The following is a 20,747-nucleotide window of genomic DNA, read 5'->3' on the forward strand; positions in this document are numbered from 1 at the left end:
ATTCAAATTTAAATGATCAAGACCAGATTTCTTAAGAATGGGGGTTCCATCAGCAGTTTTTAGTTCTGCTGGAACTGTGGCAGAGGCTAGGCAACAATAATCAAATGGGTGATGGTAGGTGAAATATCAGACACACATTTTAAGTAGAGAGGTGGGAGCAGGGTCAAGTTGACAGGATGTAGAATTAGACTTCATAATTAGATCACTTATAGTAGGAGTAGTGGGAGTAAAGGCAGACAGAGAAAAATTTGGGTGGACTGACAAAGACTCAGTGTGGGAAGCACATGTATGTGGGGTATCGTTGGCAAAAGACTCAAGAGATAGACTTTAATTTGTCTGCGAAGAATTGAAGGAAGCCATTCACAAGCTCATCAGAGCCAGAAACAGCATGTTCTGGAGGCTTAATGAGTTTATTTACAATTGCAAAAAGTGCTTTAGGTTTGCATCAAGAGTTTTTAATGGTGGAGGAGTGTGCGGCAGTGAGGACAGTTCGGTAGTTAAGCAGGTGTTCTGTATAAGCCAAAGAATGTACAGTAAGTCAGTACAGTTTTTCTGTATAATCTTTCAAGGCAACAGCCTTCAGCTTTCACAGCCCGGAGCTCGGGAGTGAAACAGGGTGAGGCGTGAGTGGAGGGAACCGTCCTAGTCTTAACTGGAGCATGCTTCTGAAGTGCTTTAGAAATAGGATCATTATAAATAGAGAGTCTGACAGAGGAAGCAGTTTTTTTACATGGTATAGATATTGGAAAACTGAAGCAAAAGTTTAAAAGTTTGTGGTCAGAGAAAGCAAAGTCAGAGCCAGAAAGAGAGACATTAGATAAGCCAGATGTACAAATAAAATCCAGTATATGACACCTGGAGTGAGTTGTAAAATCAACATGTTGTATAAGATTGAAACATTCCAATATAGACATAAGTTCGTTAGATTGTGCAGTATTTTCATGTATACTGAAATCACCAAGTACAATAATAGATAAAGACATAGCACAGACAATAGTAAGTAACTCACTAAGTTCAAAGAAAAAAATCAGGGTGAGACTTCAGAGGTCAAAAGATCAAGATTACAGACAATGATGTATGACCAACAATACAAAAGGCTAAGTACTCAAAAGAGGAGACATCATGAAACTCAGTCACAGAGATTTTAATACTCTCAGGGCAAACTACAGCCAGTCCTCCACCCCTGTGATGAGGACGCGGTTTTACTAAAATGGATGTATCCAATTTTAAGCAAGTTTAAATTTAGGAAGTCATTGGGCACTTGCCAGATTTCAGTAAGAAGCAGCACATCCAGTTTTTTATCAGTGATCATGTCATTAAGCACTAATAATTCGCCTGTTAAAGAGAGAGAGTTTAACAAGGCACAGTGTACATTTGAAGACACGAGTTTGTGGCTGCCATAATGGGGATCAATGGGCAATGTCTTCAAATTTCCACAATTAATTACATGATTTGAATGTGGAAAATCACGGGGAGCCCGGGTGTTTGACCAGATAGCAGGAATGCCAGTCGAAGATGAGCGGTGAAAAGTCCAAAGTGCCCTCTTTGATCAGTGTATATAACGTGGACGGCGTACAATTCCAAGTTGTTTACACTACTCATAAGTGTCTGAGGCCAAGTGAAAAAATCCTTTCAAAGTTCTAAGCTGAGCAGTTGAGTATTGAACAGCCATGCCGGACGAAAAAGTGTGGTTGAAGCTGGCCAAAAACACTCCAAAAAGTCCAAAGAACAGCATTTGAAAGTAGTTAAACAGAGAAATGACCATTAATTGTTCGAGACCCAAGCAAACAGCTTACCGATAAAACTACTACATTAGTCAGAACCGTATCGAAACCACACCAAACAGACCATAGGAAGGAAGGATACCAAACCGTATTAAGAAATGCCAGCACAAATGATAAAGAGAGTGGAAACTCACTGTATCAAATGCTGAGGAGGTGATGGATACAAAGGGAGAGGGCTGAAAGCAGATCGGCGTGATGAAAGAAAAAAGCAGCCAGGTCAGTCATCAGGATCATTTGTAAAAATAGTCTATGTACATTTATTCCAGAAGAGCAGTTAATATCCGAAAAATACTGATCAAAAGAAATAGTTACGAGCAAGACTAAGATCAAACTCCAAGAAGTTAGTCCAGAGGTCCAAAAAACAAACAGACAGACGAACAAACAAACGGGCACCAGCGTGAAGAAGCAGCACAGGCCAGTACAGCGTACTCACCAAAGTGAAAGACTTTTATCAGCACATTTCAGCTCTGTATGTCTATACAATGAAAGCGAATAGGTGCCATGAGGCTTTGTTTAAGGATCCAAAAGGCATATTGAGGCAGCATAAATGTAATCCACACACATCCAATCGATCAATTCATATCTTCAGAAGCAAACTGATAGGTTTGTGTAAGAAACAAATCGATAATTAAAATGTTTTTAACTTTAAATCGTTGTTTCCGCCCAGCGCTGTATTGCTGTTTGAAATGATCTAACTTTCACGTGACGTTTGTTCCTCTGTTGTATACACAGTGCATGCTTACGACTTCTCGTGTGAACACGCTATTGCACTTATGTCACTGATGCATCGAGTGCTGGCAGCAAATGATTTTTTAAAGTTAATGAAGTTTTAATTATAGATTTATTTTTTACACAATCCTATCAGTTTTCTTCACAAGACATTCACTGATCGACTGGAGTCATGTGGATTACTTTTATGCTGCCTAAATATGCCTTTTGGACAGTCAAATAGCCAGCAGCACCATGGCACCCATTCGCTTTCATTGTATGGACATACAGAGCTGAAATGTGCTTATAAAAATCTTCACTTCAGTTCTGCTGAAGGAGGAAAGACATACACATCTGGGATGGCTTTAAGGGAAGTAAATCCTCATGAGAACATTTTCATTTTGGGGTGAACTTTTAATACATGTACACAGAAGGGTTCTGAGAAAATAAAACATCTCTTGCTGTATTACTGCTATCAGACACTTTCACATTCGGGCAGGACTGCCCTGCTTTTTGCTCCCTTGGTGTTTCCGCAGTTCCTCAAGTTGGGAGTTGAGTGAGGTGACTTTTGCTTTGTTTTGCAGTCGTATCTTTGATTCATAGGACTCCCTCTTCACCTGAGGGTAAAATGTTCATTTGAAATCATTCTCTCTTTTAACATGTATGACACTACAGCCTTATTCACTTCAACAACTAAACGAGTAAGTGAGAATAGCAGACTTTGATAAATGAAGCCACATCAGTGCAGAGATGGAAACTTGAGTCTGAGACATGGACTTTTGTAAGCTAAAAAGAACCGACTTGACTCAAGACTCATAAACAGGTATGATACACTCTCTGTCACTCTTTTTTTCCTGTAAGAATGTGCAATCATTTGTTCCTGTATTCCAAAGTAAAGTTTCAACCCAAATGTTCCTAAAGTTTTGACTTTAATGATCAGACAATTAGAGCACACAATAAACATGTGGCCTCTGTTTTAAAATCAGTGGACATTTTACTGCATACAGCATGATGGAAAATCCTTAATGAACATAGAAATCCCTAGAAACAATGTGTCTTTAAAAATATAATGTATGAAATTAATTGTCCAGCACCAGGCTTTATAAAACTAACCTGTAGCATACAGAAAACTATAAACAAAAGGGATTTAAGACCTGAATTGGACTTGTGACGAAAGACCAAAAGAATACAATTTTAGACTTGCCCTTCAAAGACCAGAGACTTCATGGCTATGAAATAGTTTTGTTGATTGCATTACAACTGTTTATAACTTCACTATATTCTCTCCTAATTGTTAAACAGTTTCAATTACAATGGAAGTAAATGGTACCAATGTTTGTAGGGTTTAGATTCCAAAATATTTTGCTCATATTTTTGTTAATGGAATAGTTCAACCAAAAATGAAAATTCTCTCATCATTTACACTCATGTGTATGACTTTCTTTTGCTAGACACAAATGAAGATTTTTAGATAAATATTTCAGCTCTGTAGGTCCTCACAATTCAAGTGAATGGGTTCTAAAAATGTTAAGCTCCAAAAAGCACATAAAAGGCAGCATAAAAGTAATCCATATGACTCCAGTGGTTAAATCTATATCTTCAGAAGTGATATGATAGGTGTGGGTGAGAAACAGATCAATATTGAAGTCCTTTTTTACTATAAATTCTCCTCCCAGCCCAGTAGGTGGCGATATGCATGATATCGCTTCTGAAGACATAGATTTAACCATTTGAGTCATATGGATTATTTTTATGCTGCCTTCATGTCCTTTTGGTCCTTCAAAGTTCTGGCCACTATTCACTTGCACTGATCTAAACATGTATAACAGTCTTCTCCCCGCACCTTCAACTGTTAGAGATTAATACTGCCTAACGAACGCTGTTAAAGCATTTATTTACCTAATTTGGCAGAACTGTTTCAATATGTTCTTTCCATGGTGTTGATGCATTTTGAGGAGTATATAATCTGTGTTTTTTTAATGTCAGAGCGTTGAGTAAAGAGCACTGCTGCATAAATATATGTCCTTTAATATTTGCACATTGTATTTATCTACAAGTATCTTCCAATCACACTCCAGAACACAACTTTTCTTTTTTAAATGCCTGGATAATATAACACAAGGAACAGTGATATAAATACACATGGAATAATGTACATTAAGAATAACAGTTTAGTATAAAACAGGATGCATATATTAAAAATAATATAAAATAAAATATTGCCTCACTGCCTTTATTTAAATTATTGCAATACTTTGTTATCTTATCCTTGCAATAAAAATAGAAGTGTGGTTCTGCAATTCGTTTGTCTAAAACTCTGCATGTAACAAATCTTTTTATGGGATATTTTACTATGAGCTTAGTCCAAAAATTTGCCAGACCTCGCTGCTATTTTTAATGCCATGAGAATATAACAGGCACAGTGATCTACATATGAAATAATGTACATTAAGACAAAACACCATAAGCAGACTTTCAAAAACAGAACGGGTTTATTTTTGCTGTACCAAGGGTACAAGTATATAATTTTTGGGTGTGTATCAGCTGCACGTTCAATGCCTGTGTTTGCCAGTTGATTAGCGCCACCAACACGCTGGATTAAGCAGCTGCAGTGCCTGACAAAAATCTCTTATCTCATTGGTCAGTCAGTTTTCATCGCAGTCCAAAGAAAGAAAAAATTGGAACATTCTCTGTAAAAAAGAAAACTTTGGGTTGTCAGAGGACGAATTGTCAGACTCGGTATGAACAGCGCCATCGAAATCCATATTTACCGTATAAAAGCTTGTTCGGAACAAACATTCGAAACAACGGCTTTGGTGTAAACAGGCCTTTACAGTAATTTACAATATACAGCCCTCTACACTGCAAGAAAATCACTCATATATGTGACAAAATTTCACGCTATGTGGCTAAAATATGTCAGTTTTTAGCCACTGGCTAGTACATATTCAGATTTCACTCACCACTGCGCCAGTGATTGAGCTGTATAAGTGGCAAAGCACTGAGATCCTTTTCCTGAATAAGAAGCTAGCGATTAAAAAGCTGGATTCAGCCTCGACATTCACTGAATACTTGCTGTGTCTCAGGAGTCTTATACTTCATCGAAGGTAAAAGTGTTGCAAAACTCGAATGCTCGTACATTTGAATTTGAGAACTTGTACAAATACTATTTTTACAAGCAAGTCAATACACATAATGAAAGTAAAGGTTTCCTTTTGGCTCTTTCCATGTATTGTGAGTCCAATGAGATAATTTCATGTCTCTTACTATCCTTTCTGTTATTTACAGACAGTTGTTGATCAAAAAGTAAAAAAGAAAGATTAATTTTAGTCACACATTACACAGATGAACTGTGTATCTTCTCTTTCATTAATGTGTCCTACGCTCATCCAATCATAAACACTTGCTAGAGGAAGTTCCCGTGAACTTTTTCTGTAAATAGACAGTACCAATTTAGTGCTTGCTTTACATAATATAAACTCAATGTAAATCATGCAAGTGTATATAAACAAACATATAACAATGTAGTAAATGTAATAAATGTGTCAATTATAAATATTTAAAGGGACAGTCATACATTATTAAATATTTTTTTACCCACTGTAAATATAAACATTTTTTACAAATAGGTTCTTGGAGCATCAAGGCAGGAGTTTGGTCAAATATTTTATTTTTTTTTTGCATGGTTTTGGTATAGTAAATATATTTTCATTCATATTATGCAATTTCATGACATTTTTTTAAATGTGAATGTGAATTTGTAGATTTAAGAATCTAAAATGTGATTAAAATGATGAAAAGCAAAATATAAAATAAAATGTACAATCTTACATACTATATTGCATGAAGTCATACATATAAATACCATATATATGTGAAGATGCCCCCTTCCTGGTTAGCTTCATATCTTTTCAGTTTGTAGTTGCATTAGGCTTACATGTTGTTAAAAGTCTGGCGAGTTAAAAAAAAAAAGACTATTTTATAGTATAAAAACTACATAGTGATTTTTATATAACTAAATGAGCACAACTTTATCAACAGAAGACAGCATCATAAATGTCCGGTATTCTGGTAATCCAGTATTATTACAACCGACTTTTCCCTCTTTTCTCTAGCAAAGAAAACTCAGCTGTGAATGTGTATCTTTACGCGAATCCGACATCACACTTCATGCAGTGTTTGTTGTTGCATGCAGCGAGCGCATCTAAACAGAAAGGGTAAAAAGCAGAGGAAGACACATTGGTGTGAGCGTATGCACACTGCACGCACAAACACTAAAGTGACAATCACACGCTCAGTCTATTCTCTGCTATCCGAGTTGCCATAAATGTTACTTTTTAAAGTTATATAATAATTCCTTTATCGCAAGCCCTTGCGATATGCATATGTCGTACGTCCATTTTGTAAATACCTTTGTGATATTTTGATAAATTCAACATATCTTGCAGACCTAGAAACTGAAACCACAGTGGCCCAACAGCCTTTGGTTCCTGGAGCTAGTAAAGCTGTTGGGTGCATCCCCAACCAGAGTAGTCCCCTCATTGGGTGGCTGTATGCCTTAAAATGGTGACTTTTCGCTGACTGGTGTTCCTCTGTAGAGAGGACCCAGTGCACTACCCTGTGCAGACGGTGCTTCACTTTTTGCAAGAGCACATGGATGCAGTGATCTCTCCATCCAAGTGTATGTCACTGCCATAGTGACAGGCCTTAACATCTTTGTGTGGTTTGTCTGTTAGCAAACCACTGGTCAGTAAGATCTTGCGAGGAGCGAGTCTGCTGAGACCCTCTGGCCCCATTACTGTCCTGGTCTAGGACTCGCCGCTAGTACAGAGTGTAATAACGGGTTACTCGTTCAAGCCACTTGACGCAGTAAGCTTGCGTGTACTCTTTCTAAAGACTGTGCTGTTACTCACTTTGGCTTCAGTCAAACATGTTGCGGACCGTCAGGCTTAATCGGTCAATGATTCTTGCTAAGAGCTTGTACCAGGCCTATCAAAAGCCGTTCTCAAGCCTAGGGAAGATTATTTCCACAAGGTTTTGGGCAATCCCTCTAGGACTCAGGTTGTTACCTTACAAGCTTTTTCTCCTCCTTTTGAGTTGGGCGAGGCACAGGGTGCTACACATGTATATTGACTGTACGAGTCAATTATGGCTGACAGATCAGCTCTTTGTCTGATTTAGAGGCTGTTCAAAGGGTTTGACTATCTCCAAGCCAAGACTCTCACTGGGCTGTTGATGCCATTGTGCTCACTTACAATTCGAAAGGCATATCATGTCCCATGGGCTCATTCCACAAGGAGCATGGCCTCCTCCTGGGCATGGGTGAAGGGCATGTGCTTAGAGGACATCTGTCTGGCTGCAGGCTGGGCTTCCCCTAACACCCATGCCAGGTTTTGTAACTTGGATGTCTCTTCCCTCTTTTCCCAGTTCTTCACTCCGAAGGAGGGTTGATTTTCCAATGTTCACTACCCTGATGGCTAGGTTCATTGTGCAATAACTGTTGGTCTCATGACCATATCGTTCTTAAACTCTTCCCAGTATGAAAAGCAATGTATTTAACCCCATTGGCTAGTGACATTACATTACTTTGTCAGTCAGTGACTGTTCTTTTTCTCACTTTCCCCCACTACAGTGTGGATGAGAATTTTTGGACAATGTATCACTACCTGGTATGGCTAGTGTCATTGTTATACTTCCTAACCATGAGTGGTTATTGAGGTTTCTCTCTTTTTCTTCCTATTGTTCCATATAAAGGGGAGACTATGTCAATGCCTTTTTAACTACCTTACTGGCTAGTAGGCATTGCCACGTGCATGTGAATCATTAGCATGGCGTGATGGTATTCATTTCCCACAGCATCAGCTACTGGCGCAACATCGAAATGACCGACTTGAAAGAGAATGTTCTGGTTACGACTGTAACCTTGGTTCACTGAAATGAGGGAATGAGATGCTGCATAAGCTTGGCCGCACTTCTGATTTCTCGCTGTTAACGGGCCGAGAGATGCGCTCTCCTCCCTTCAGTTGAAAAATCCAGATGAAATGGCGCTGAAGAGTCTGAAGTCAATTATTCCTAGCATATACTGTAATTATTTACACTGATGCTAATACACATGTAAACACATGTAAATTATGTGGATGGAACAAATTTTCTGCAAATATTACCTTAAGTTGTTCATCTTTGCTGCAGAGTTCTGTACCTTTCTCCCTTATCAGCTCTTTTAACTGAGTCACCAGTTTCTCCATCTGTGATAGCTGCTCAGTGACCTCAGAGAGCATAGGGGCATTGCCACCCGTGTCCACCAGCGGAGAGCCAGGGGGCTGACACACGATCAAGAGAGCTATTAATGGCTATGAACATTTAGGTAATATGAAGTGTTCAGCTCATATTACAAGAACATGCATGACATTTTCTGCCTTTGTTTTGACATGTAACAGAAATATTTTCTTTCCCCTCCTTAAAATTATGGTCTAGGTTATTTTAACTGCAAGAAGCACCATGCTCCTTAAAAGATTATGTAAATTTTTTTAAATGCACCAAGCCAAAAACAATTTTACAAAAAAAATATTTTAACTATTCCTGATAAAAAAGATGCACTACGCAGCTTGACAATCCCACACTAATCATATCAGGCTGGTTTCCCGGATTGAGGCATCATACATCACAGAAAATCATCTGCAATACAAGACATTTGAACAATTGATTAATACTCACTCCATGGGCAGAGCCAGCCTCATCTGCCAAAAACCACTTCAGCATCGTTGACAGAGCCTGATGATAAGATGCCACAGCTACAGATTTAGTAACATGATAACACAAGGCAAGCCTACGCAAAACTCATCCCTAGTTATCCCAATTTCTGTGTATCTGAGCAAATGCATCACCAACAAGGCATATTACTTCCTAATTTCATGTAGTGGTAAGGAAAAATAAGTACAGTTTTTTTAAGTGTACAACATGTTTAAAGGAATGTTCTGGGTTCTTTACAAGTTAAGCTCAATCGACAAAATTTGTGGCATTTTTCGACTCGTCCCACGTTTGTTTAAAGAGGCCCTATTATGCTTTTTGGGATTTTACCTTTCCTTTAGTTTGTGATATAGCTGTTTGTGCATGTAAAAGGTCTGCAAAGTTACAAAGCACAAAGTCCACGTCAAAGGGAGTTACTCTCTCCCACAAACAACACTGCTCCTGAACTGCCTGAAACGCCTGGTTTGCAGTCCAGCCATTACTTCCGTGACTTAGCTACGTCACTATGTAACACATTTGCATAATGCCCGCCTCATGAATGCACTGCTCAGGAAGCCTCGGGAGCTGAAACTCAGTTACGGTAAGGGGCGTTACATTTCTGACACACGCTCTAAGTGGTTGACCAATCAGAGCAGACTGGGCCAGCTGACCAATCAGAGCAGACTGGGCTTTTCGGAAAGGGGGGCTTTAAAGAGACAGGAGCTACAACAGAGCGTTTCAGACAGTGGGTGAAAAAAGGTGCTGCAGCAATGTACAGTATGAGAAAAAGCATGTATGAGCATGTAAACCTATTCTAGTAGACCCCCAAAATAAAATTATGAACCTGTAAATGAGCATAATATGGGCTCTTAAAAAAAAAAAAAAAAATGCAGTTACAGTAAGGCACTTAAAATGGAAGTGAACAGGGCCAGTCCATATAAGCTAAAATAAACAACACACTCTCATGGCGAAATCGTCAGGATTCCTACGACTTTTCTATATTTGGCTAATTCGTCTGATATCGTGTGGCTGCACTCATTTGAATTCCTACGACTTTCACTACAGCCAATGACATCGCTGGACATCATTTCCATCTAATGCGTGACAATTACTTGCTTCCGTCACACACAACAGCTTCCTATCATTTTTACACACTCTACTGATTGGTTAAGTTTAGATAAGGTGTTTGGATAAGGGCATAATATTAATAAGTATGTCCTTAAAACCTTGTGTGTGGAACTCGCGCTTACATCCACATTAGACATCCGGGAATTTGCAAGTGATGAAGTCGTACAAGTTCATGCGAACAACATCGTGCGAGACCATACGAAATAGCCAACTCGTAAATTATTTTCATGAGATTGGATTGAAAATAAACACCATTTCAAGTATAGCCACAAGATGTAAACATTACACGTTTCCATCTTGTGGCTAATCACTTACTAACTTTATCTGTGTAAAGTTATATCTAATACTAAAACTCGCTGTCATGACAACCTAACGCCAGTAAACCCTGTAACCTGGTAAACGCTTTAAAGCCAGTATATCCTTCATTTTATGACAAATCATACTAAAATTATACTAATATAATAATACTAATAATTTTAATGTTTGCTTCTTGAGGCTATACTATTGAAACAGCATTTTAACATTTATGGACTGGCCCCATTCACTTACGTTGAAAATGTCATACTGTAACCACAATATTTGCTTCTTTTTTTAAATAATAGAGGGAGAAGACATTATGTCACAAAAGTTGTCGCTTGAGCTCAACTTGTATTTAACACGGAACACATCTTTAATATTAACATTATAATTTGGGGGACAATAACCACTGTCTGTGTTCAGTCAGGAGAAAAAGATTATGGTCAATATTTAAACAAACATTTTAGCCAACGTCCACTACAACAAAAAGAGAAACAAAACAAAAACATCCACAGAACACAAAGCATCTTGACAAACATCATAAAAGGACACAACAGTACTATGGTGGTATAATGGCACAGTGATGATGGTATCAGATGGTAATAACATGGTCCTTTGATATGACATTTTGCATTTAATATTTATCATTCAAATACAATGGTATATACATGGTATTCCAGGGTATTTAAAAAAAATACTAATCTGTCCTGTAAAACACTATGGTAATTAACTTTACACTTTTCGGCTGGTTAAACAAAAAAATATTTAAGCTAAGAAACTTAAACAGTTTAAGCACGAGATTAAACATATAAACATATTTTTAACTGTGTGTTAGCTAGAGAAGACCAGAGATATGATCTTACGCACTTAAAAGTGAAAATATATACCGACTGACGTGATTTAATAATATGAAATGATGAAACACGTCAGAGGTGTTCAGATGTGTACACAATCTTACCTGTCTCTTAATAACACGAACATATGTCGCGTCACATTGCGACCACAGCACACAAAGTCGATATGTTCACTCTTACATGTTTAAAACATGTGTTACATTCAGCAGTGGAGATGCTGTAAATTATTCTTAGTAAATGAATGTGAAAATGAAGATTATAATCTGCGCATGCGCTTCTTCTTCATCTGGTGTTGTAATAGCGGTTGGCAAACCAACGTAAAAGGTGAATTTCCTCCTACTGGACTGGAGTGTGGAGCGCTGGCAAGTCAATCCACTGAACGCTCTCTGGAGGTCCAGTCATTGTCAGTCATGCCACGGATATGTATGTCTATGGCCCTGTCCCAGTACCCCCACTTGCGGTTTTGATCTTGCCTACTTACCTACTTATCTTACGTATTTCCGGTGTTTGGCCACTAGTGTGCAAGTAGAAGACTGCGAGTGTGTGGATGACTTTTGATTGCACTTTGGGACACTCATAGACTTAATATGTTGGTGCTGGTTGCGACAGCTGTTTTTGTATTTTCACTCAGCTGAAGACTGGTTGTTTTTGGTAGCAGTGACTGTTATAGCCTACTTAAAATAATAAATAACTGACAATTTTACCCATCTTTTCATTTATTAATAACACTACTGGTTGTTGGAAGTGTATTGTGTTGTAGAAAATATGTACAGTTGTGCTCAAAAGTTTGCATACCCTGGCAGAAATTGTGAAATTTTGGCATTGATTTTGAAAATATGACTGATCATTCAGTCTTTCATCTTCATCTTTTATTTAAGGATAGTGATCATATGAAGCCATTTTTCATCACATAATTGTTTGGTTCCTTTTTAAATCATAATGATAACAGAAATCACCCAAATGGCCCTGATCAAAAGTTTTCATACCCTTGAATGTCTGGCCTTGTTACAGACACACAAGGTGACACACACAGGTTTAAATGGCAGTTAAAGGTTAATTTCCCACACCTGTGGCTTTTTAAATTGCGATTAGTGTCTGAGTATAAATAGTCAATGAATTTGTTAGCTCTCACGTGGATGCACTGAGCAGGCTAGATACTGAGGCATGGGGAGCAGAAAAGAACTGTCAAAAGACCTGCGTAACAAGGTAATGGAAATTCATAAAGATGGAAAAGGATATAAAAAGATATCCAAAGCCTTGAAAATGCCAGTCAGTATTGTTCAATCACTTATTAAGAAGTGGAAAATTCGGGGATCTCTTGATACCAAGCCAAGGTCAGGTAGACCAATAAAATTTTCAGCCACAACTGCCAGAAGAATTGTTCGGGATACAAATAAAAAACCCACAGGTAACCTCAGGAGAAATACTGCTCTGGAAAAAGACGGTTGTTTCAAGGAGCACAATATGACGATACTTGAACAAAAATTAGCTGCATGGTTGAGTTGCCAGAAAGAAGACTTTACTGCGCCAATGCCATAATAAAGCCCGGTTTCAATGTGCACGACAACACCTTGACACACCTCACAGCTTCTGGCACACTGTAATTTGGAGTGACGAGACCAAAATAGAGCTTTATGGTCACAACCATAAGCGCTATGTTTGGAGAGGGGTCAGCAAGGCCTATAGTGAAAAGAATACCATCCCCACTGTGAAGCATGGTGGTGGCTCACTGATGTTTTGGGGGTGTGTGAGCTCTTAAGACACGGGGAATCTTTTGAAAATTGATGGCAAGATGAATGCAGCATGTTATCAGAAAATACTGGCAGACAATTTGCATTCTTCTGCACGAAAGCTGCGCATGGGACGCTCTTGGACTTTCCAGCACAACAATGACCCTAAGCACAAGGCCAAGTTGACCCTCCAGTGGTTATAGCAGAAAAAGGTGAAGGTTCTGGAGTGGCCATCACAGTCTCCTGACCTTAATATCATCGAGCCACTCTGGGGAGATCTCAAACGTGCATTTCATGCAAGACGACCAAAGACTTTGCATGACCTGGAGGCATTTTGCCAAGACGAATGGGCAGCTATACCACCTGCAAGGATTTGGGGACTCATAGACAACTATTACAAAAGACTTCACGCTGTCATTGATGCTAAAGGGGGCAATACACCGTATTAAGAACTAAGGGTATGCAGACTTTTGAACAGGGGTCATTTCATTTTTGAATGTTTTCTGATTGTGCCATTCTGTTATAACCTACAGTTGAATATGAATCCCATAACACTCCCATCACCATCAATGGAGCACCAGTGGAGAGAGTCAGCAGCTTCAAGTTCCTGGGTGTCCACATCACTGAGGAACTCACGCATCCACACTGAAGCCGTTGTGAAGAAGGCTCATCAGCGCCTCTTCTTCCTGAGACAGCTGAGTAAGTTTGGAATGAACCGCCACATCCTCACACGGTTCTACACCTGCACTGTAGAGAGCATCCTGACTGGCCGCATCTCCGCCTGGTACGGCAATAGCACCGCCCACAACTGCAAAGCACTTCAAAGTGTGGTGCGAACTGCCAGACACATCCTCGGAGGTGAGATTCCCTCCCTCCAGGACATATATACCAGGTGGTGTGTGAAAAAAGCTCGGAGGATCATCAGAGACTCCGGCCACCCGAGCCATGGGCTGTTCTCACTGCTACCATCAGGTAGGCGGTATCGCAGCATCAGGACCTGCACCAGCCGACTCCATGATAGCTTCTTCCCCCAAGCAATCAGACTTCTGAACTCTTGATCTCCCACGATCAAAATACATCAGCACTGCACTTTATTACCCTTACTCTTATATCTCACACCGGACTGTCATAAATTATATTATTATTATATTATATTCTCTCTTAACAACTGACTATCAACCGACAGCCTGAATGTCAATACAGTACATTACAACCTACTGTATATATTATATATACTATATATACTTTTTTATTGTATAATGTATATTCTATATTGTGTGTATTGTATACTGTACATTGTATGTTATTATTTGTATATTGTGTTGTGTGTAATTATGTGTATATTAGATATGTAAATTGTGTTGTGTAATTATGTGTATAACAGATGTTTAAATTGTGTTGTGTAAATCTGATGTTTATTGTAAATTGGTATATGTCTCATCACTGTCACGACTACTATGTTGCTCGGAACTGCACCCAAGAATTTCACACACCATTGCACTTGTGTATATGGTTGTGTGACAATAAAAGTGATTTGATTTGATAAGAAATAAAAGGAATGTGTTTTGCCTGCTCACTCATGTTTTCTATAAAAATGGTACATATACCAATTCTCCAAGGGTATGCAAACTTTTGAGCACAACTGTAAGTCAATTTTTATAATGTTTTTATTGTGTAAAAATAATTGTAAAAGTTAATTATTTTTACTCATTTTGATTTTCAATAATTTGCACATTAAAAAATGTTTAACTGTAAAATTGCGTCGTCCAAAACTGTTGTAAAATATGAAATATAAGCAATTTCTTTCTACTTTGTTTCTCAATACACTGCATAAAACTTAATTTAAAAATGTTTAAACTTTATTCTATAAACCTGTGTGATCCATTAATAGCTACTAATACAAACCATTTAAATTATATGCTTTGGCTTGTCATTTATATAAGACGACCAAAGACTGCTTTACACAACTTATCAGTATGTGGTTTCATACAACAAATAAAAAGCATTAAAACGTATATCTGAAATACATAAAGATGTGAAAGAACCTGTGGTAGTGGTTGATACATTTTTTATTTTAAAACAATATTTACAAGACCACATATTGTATGCCACACTGGCTTATAAATGACCAAAATGACCAGCAGTATTAGGCAAAAACAAACAAAATAAGGTGATCACTGGGCGAGATGGATAACAAAAAGGTATAAATATACACATAAATAATATTTTGTAATTATGATGCTGCTATTAAGTAATCCCAAACACATTACATAATGTTGAATATATTCATTTATACTAAAATATATATATGCTTCACTTACGTTTCACTATCTGATTATAATGAATAACTTATGTTGAAAAGCTTCCCTTGTCGTCATCATGGCGAAAATACACTGATCGCTTGGGTAGGCAGGGTGTGGCTCCTGATTGTGATGAACTCTGGGATACACTTAGCCTGAAAGACCACTCCGAAGCGTTATTCGCTCTAGTGTGGATTTAGTGTGGGTTAAGTGCACTGAGTTTGGCATGTTTTAGACATGGGACAGTCTTGAACACTTACTTCCTGTCACGTGCACTCAAGTGGCCAAGACCGCAAGGGTGGGTATTGGGACAGGGCCTATGAGTGCAGCTACTATCTACTTCAGGGGTGTCCAAACTTTTTCGGTCGGGGGCCAAATGTCTAGAAGATACTAGATTGCCACTATGTATAATATTTATATTGTACGCTTAATATTATGCAAGTGTTGATCATAATTTGTGCTCTATGGTATGCTTGTGTAGGCCCTGCATGTAAGTAAAGGATAGGGTATTTCACTCACAAAGAACTCTTATAATGGAACAGTGATGCGTCTTATACAAAATATAATACTCATTTATTCACATTTTTATCTTTTTGACATCCATTCAGTGGCACAGCCAAGCACATATAGATCTGCTACTGAGTGTTGTGACCCATCACAATAATCAGAATCAGATTACGTTCGATCACTTTATGAAGTGATGCAAGAATTGCTCTTTCTAGCTATCCAATTATAACTTCTGTTCTAATTTTAATTTGATCAAAATTATTGCGCTTCATTTTTTGTAGACGTGTATGTGCTCTCTTCTACAGTAGCCTACAGTGTGTCCTCACTCAAATGGTGCTAGGAAGCCTGTGAATAATTTTTCTTGTTTCAACGAAATATCAGAATGAACCAGTGAATTACAGTATACTTCCCTGTGCTACAGAAGACGTTCTGGAAGAGTATGTTCGGTTCGCGCGACTCTGTGCGCGCTCAATAAACTCTGTACAGCCGCTCGCACAACAGCAGCTCTACTCAGTTGTATGATGTGAGGTATCGGGACATTTTAACAAGTACATGAATAAAGTATCTAACCTAATGCAAATCCTTTAATGAATGCATCATTCTTTCTGTGTTTCGTGTCATCCTTGGAAATAAGGAGATTTATTCCAAATTCCTGTTGAACTCTGCCAGTGGATAAAGCTGGTGATGACACAGAACGCACTAGCGGAGACGATGCGCTGTGAATAGCAGCTGCACGTGATAGCGACATCCAGTGCCAAGAATTGGAATTTAATTTCTCCATAGCGGGCCTAATTCTGTTCTATTTCTAAAGTCTCTCGCAGGCCGCATCGGAGCAGTCGGAGGGCCGCAGATGGCCTGATACCCCTGATCTACTTGAATGGAGAAATCTCAAAAACGGTTGGTCAAGATTACGATCAAAGAACATATTTCAAATCAGCAATAAAATGGGACAATACTGGAATCATAAATTGTGCTTCTTTACCTCAGATTACGCTAAAAAATGCAATTTCCCCAGCTTCTATAGCTATGTTCTTTCTATGTGCATTCTAATGGTAATTGACAGGTGATGTCTGTATCTAAAAGGTGATTGGCTCTTTTAACTTTCTACATCCGTTGACCATTGGGCGCTTAGAGCTCCTTGGTTGAGCGTTCCATTCATTTTAATAGAAGTGGCTTGTCTCTGCTAAATAGTATGGCTGCTGCGTTGCAAGCTCTGACACAATATTGCAGTTTTTTGTTTGTTTTGTCTACAATTCTAATGTTTTTTATATTGGATGTTGTCTGCCTTATTGTCTACGATAGACAAACACTTTTAGACTGTACATTGTATATTATTATTTGTATATTGTGTTGTGTGTAAATATGTGTATATTAGATATGTAAATTGTGTTGTGTAAATCTGATGTTTATTGTAAATTGGTATATGTCTCATCACTGTCATGACTGCTATGTTGATCGGAACTGCACCCAAGAATTTCACCCACTATTGCACTTGTGTATATGGTTGTGTGACAATAAAAGTGATTTGATTTGATTTGATTTGAACTGTTAAATCCCACTGATCTCAAAACTGATCTTATTTATTTTAGTCCATATTAGCTTTAAGATCACTGTATATGCAAGTGTACTTCTAAACACTGACTAAATTTGCTTTTAGAAAATATGTGCATTTAAAATTTACAGTCTCTCTCTTCCGGAGATATGGACCCAGAAAAATGTATAACATAGCAAAGCACTGGAGAAAGTTTGTCAAATCAAATGCTCTCTAGAATGACAACGTACCTGCCCCTTACATCTGCTCTGAAGCACAAAATCTTCCAAAAAGACCACAGTGAAGAAGAAATGCAGATGAGATTCCAGGCAATCTAAGAGGTCAACAGCGTCGTGGACACAGAGTTTCTTAGTCTTAGACAGTAATCGATATTTTCCAAAAAAGAGCTGTCAATCGAACTTTTTTTTTTGCATACATGTGGTGTTAAAGGTGCACTCAGTATTTTTTTCCTCATTAAAAACGTTTAACTCCTAAGGACATGAATTGTACTTTTGCAATATATGTAGGAAATCAAGTCATATCAGTAACCTTATAAAAGCTGTTTTATTGGAGATGGTCCACACATGATAGAATCACATGACCAGCCGAATACTACTCGTTTAATCTCAGTAACCGTCCTGTTATTTGACACTTTCACTCATTGATTAAAGTGATCATGTCTGACTGTGAATACTACATTTCTACAATGACATCTGAAACTGAAAACTATTGATTTTAAATGATGCTGCATCCAAGCCACTAGGTGTCAGTATAACGCTGTGTTCCTATTCAACTCAGAAAAGTATGGAATGCCATTTGAAGTCGGAATTCCAACTTGGAAGCTCATGCGGTAATTTTTAACTCCGAGATGCAGGTGTGTGACATCACACAAACATGTCAGCACCAAGGGAGATATGCAAAGTAAGTGATAAACATTGCCTTTATAAAAAAAATCTCGATATCTCGAATTTATACCTTCCAGCTGTGAAGACGGAGTGTTTTTCCTAGGACCCAATACATAATTTAAAGAAGCATTTAATGGTAAGACCCATATGAAAATCATGTTAGCTAGGATAGCTAAAATTAGTCATAAGTGTTCTCTAATTTCACCGTACGACCGTCTGTCGATTGTTTTCGCGGTAGCAGGAATAGAAGTGGAAAAACTACCACTCCCCCAGGCTAACGGCCAGTTTTCCAGTACGCGGGACGCCTACTGTCGAAACTTTTGTGTGACTTCTCATTTCCATTCTAACTTTTGTTGAAACTCTAAAACTGATCTCTGAAATGTGTTCATGTTGTAATGACAACTGTAATTGGGACAGCATTTCTTTTTCTTTGTTGAAAAAAAAAAAAAAAATATCCAGATTGTACACATGAATACCAAATGAATTGAAAATGTTAATAAGTTCTTAGGGGAAAAGTGCAATGGATAATTTAACTGATTTTGATACTTATTTTAAATGTATCAATAAGAAGTTCAAAAGTATGGGTGAGGGAGAAATACTGGCAAATGTAACATTTGAAAACTCATAGAAAGTAGGATTAAATCAATCAAGACACACTAAAAAGGTTTAAGTCTATTTTTTATCTATTTTTTAAAACAAGATTTAAATGTTTTTTTTTTTTTTTTTGTTGTTGTTGTTGTTTTTTGTTTTTGTTTTTTTTGTCATTAAAAATCCTCCTTAAACATAGACATAGAATCACCCATAAATGTTAGCTGGTGATGTTTGACTGTGGATCCTGAGCAAGCAGAGGACAGACACTGTCAGGGGCACCATTAACTGTTCTAAGTGGGGTGTGCCCCCCAGCCTTTGACTTTGGGATTTTTATAAGCAAATAAAATAATTTATATTTTTTTTAGAGAAATGAGATTCACTGGGTTAGTGCAAATAGCACATAAGATTCCCACATACTTAGATCAGTAATTGTGTTTTTATTCAAGAGTAAACACTGCACCACTGCAAAAATGCAATACTTAAAAAAAATTATTTCATACTTTCACACAACAATTTTCCTTCCTATTTTGAAGAAGACATTACATTTCAGAAACACATATCAAAGCGACCAAACACTGCAACAAGCTTCTAAACACACAAACACAATACCATACACTACCGGTCAAAAGTTTTGAAACACTTGACTGAAATGTTTCTCATGATCTTAAAAATCTTTTGATCTGAAGGCATATGCTTAAATGTTTGAAATTAGTTTTGTAGACAAAAATATAATTGTGCCACCATATTCATTGATTTCATTACAAAACTAAAATTTAATTTAAAAAAAATAAGTTGTTGAAATTGATGACTTGGACCAAATAATAAAGAAAAGCAGCCAATAAGTGCCCAACATAGATAACCTTCAATACTGTTTAAAAAGCATCTCAGGGTGATACCTCAAGAAGTTGGTTGAGAAAATGTCAAGAGTACATGTCTGCAAATTCTAGGCAAAGGGTGACTACTTTGAAGATGCTAAAATATAACACAGTTTTGATTTATTTTGGATTTTGTTTAGTCACAACATAATTCCCATAGTTCCATTTATGTTATTCCATAGTTTTAATGACTATACTATTATTCTAAAATGTAAAGAGAAAAAAAATTATAATAAAGAATGAGTAAGTGTTTCAAAACTTTTGACCAGTAGTGTATCTGCAGAGCTGCAATTTTAACTGCCTTATTTGCAGTCCTATATTGATGAACCTCATTCCTGTAATTTACATTGCCAGGAGGGCAACAAAGAACAGGAAAATATATTTTTCTAGAAAGGGGTCAAGGAAATTGCTTCTTGCCCTAAACCTTTCAGCCTTGGACAATAGCCAACTCACGATTAAATTCTGACACGTCTTGATTTCATGCTTGCCCATATGTCTAGAATTTCTTCAAAGAATGTGGATTGTGCGACTTTGTGCTCTATTGATAGGACTGCCAGATGCATTAATTGGTCTTGGTCCATAGTAGACAGACATTAAGGAACACTCTTAATGCCACTACCACATTTGGGATTACTGATTCAAGATTTCTTTTAAGTATAAAGTCCAGCTTTTCAGTTGCGGATTTGCGTTCACAGTAAATTGCTCGGACAACAGACTTCCTGAATTATGTGTTTCGACACATCCCTGCAAGGTGGCAGCATAGCACCTTGGGGACATTACTAAATTCAACTTTGACATAATTTCATTTATT

The 20,747-nt window shown here is 37.7% G+C and overlaps 1 pseudogene; it reads right to left on the reverse strand.

Annotated features, from left to right (window-relative positions):
* LOC127456149 (early endosome antigen 1-like) overlaps positions 1–11,775 on the reverse strand; it is a 70,735-nt pseudogene extending 58,960 nt beyond the window's left edge.
* Positions 11,776–20,747: the final 8,972 nt, after the last annotated feature.

Source organism: Myxocyprinus asiaticus, chromosome 18, assembly GCF_019703515.2.
Source record: "Myxocyprinus asiaticus isolate MX2 ecotype Aquarium Trade chromosome 18, UBuf_Myxa_2, whole genome shotgun sequence".
In the NCBI taxonomy this organism is placed as follows: Eukaryota; Metazoa; Chordata; class Actinopteri; order Cypriniformes; family Catostomidae; genus Myxocyprinus; species Myxocyprinus asiaticus.